The sequence below is a fragment of the Myotis brandtii genome, unplaced genomic scaffold (genome assembly GCF_000412655.1).
Source record: "Myotis brandtii unplaced genomic scaffold, ASM41265v1 scaffold257, whole genome shotgun sequence".
NCBI lineage: Eukaryota > Metazoa > Chordata > Mammalia > Chiroptera > Vespertilionidae > Myotis > Myotis brandtii.
This window is the reverse complement of record NW_005359757.1, coordinates 320,442-322,539: the sequence shown is the minus strand read 5'-3', so window position 1 is coordinate 322,539 and position 2,098 is coordinate 320,442.

The window sequence follows — 2,098 nt, the reverse complement described above, 5'->3', positions numbered from 1 at the left end:
CACACATTATACTTCTAAGTAATTTCCTTTGAGAATAATTGTAAAGTTTTACACAGGTTTTATGATGAGATTGCTTATTATAGAATTGCTGTATTATATAGCCATAAAAATGGTATTGATATTTACAAAACTGAATGCCTATAGGACTGAGATTTGAGGGAGGGTAAGGTAGTGGTGGGAGTGTGGAGACCTTGAGCAAACACCCCAAACTCAAAGGGTGTGGTTGCTCCAGCTCAGAGGGTCACTTTTCAGAACTGGGTTCAATGTTGCCAAATCTTCCAATTTTTCAAGCTAAGGTCACATCTACGTGGAATACTAGCAGTGATATATATTTTAAAAATATGTTTTTATTGACTTTTAGAGAGAGAGGAAGATATATAAACATCAATTGCCTGCCTCCCACACACCCCCTATTAGGGATCAAGCCTGCAACCCAAGCATGTGTCCTGACCTGGAATCGAACCAGTAACCTCTTGGTGCATGGGGTGATGCTCGATCCACTGACCCACACTGACCAGCCGGGAGTGATATTTGACTGCAGGAAAAAACCCATGCCTCACCCTGGCCTGATGCTCTAAGCCAGTGATGGTGAACCTATGACACGCATGTCAGAGGTGACACGCGAACTCATTTTTTTGGTTGATTTTTCTTTGTTAAATGGCATTTAAATATATAAAATAAATATCAAAAATATAAGTCTTTGTTTTACTATGGTTGCAAATATCAAAAAATTTCTATATGTGACATGGCACCAGAGTTAAGTTAGGGTTTTTCAAAATGCTGACACTCAGAGCTCAAAAGGTTCACCATCACTGCTCTAAGCTGTCTTTTGTGCCCCATGGTCACAGGGTGAGGCCACAGTACCTGAAGACTCTCATCTCTGACTGTCCCACAGCCACCTGTCCGTATTTTTAAGTGTTATGTGTAGCTGTATAGTAATTCATTGTATGAAGATACCACAAGTTATTTATTTATAAAGATACCTATACTTTCTGGTAAAAATTTACAAGTGAAGAAGGCAGATAGAAAAACAACATATGTAGAATGATTCCACACACCTGTTCTGGAAGTATATCACATCACAGACTGTGACAATATGACTAAACCTAATCTGAAATCTAGTATCTTGGCTTTGAAAGAGACACTTTTTCAAAATGTTTGCTAGTTCTTGGTGGTTATTTTCTTACTAGAGGCTTGGTGCATGAAATTTGTGCATGGGGGTGGGAGTCCCTCAGCCGGCCTGCACCCTCTCCAATCCAGGACCCCTTGGGGGATGTTCAACTGCCTCTCACAATCTGGGACTGCTGGCTCCTAACCCTCGCCTGCCTGCCTGCTTGATCTCCCCTAACCCCTCTGCCTGCCTGCCTGATCTCCCCTAACCACCTCTGTCTGCCTAATTGCTCCTAACCACCTCTGCCTGCCTGCCTGATCTCCTCTAACTGCTCCCCTACCAGCCTGATCACCCCTAACTGCTCCCCTGCTGTTCTGATCGCTCCTAACTGCCTCTGCCTCACCCTGCACCTGGGACTCAGGATTCCCTCCTCTTGCTAGTCGCAGGCACCCGGGACCTGTGCTTCCCTCCCTCTGGCTGGCCGAAGGCACCCAGGACCCGGGCTGACTTTGCCCGGGCTGGCCGCAGCCTCAGAGGACCGCAGGGTGTGTGGCTTGTCCCTCTCATGGGCTGCAGGCACAGCCACTGGTGCTCAGGACTGCAGGGTGGGCTGCTTGTCCCTCTCCCAGGTGCAGCCCCAGGCGCTGGCACCCTGGGCTGCAGGGCAGGCAGCTTGTCCCTTTCCTGGGCCACAGGCACAGCTGCTGGTGCCCAGGACTGCGGGGTGGGCGGCTTGTCCTTCTCCTGGGCTGAAGGCACAGGTGCAGCCTGGCTGGTCCCCATTCCTCTCTCCCCAGTGTTGAGTGCCTGAGCCGTTACAGTGTGAAGGCATGATGACCATTTGCATATTAGCTCTTTATTATATAGGATGCTTTCACATTTCTACCTTTTAATGGGCTATCTCATTCATGTTCAATGAAAATTCAAAATTTTCATCAGTTGCTAAAACAATTTCCTTATACTCGAACATTTAATGAGTTTAGCAAT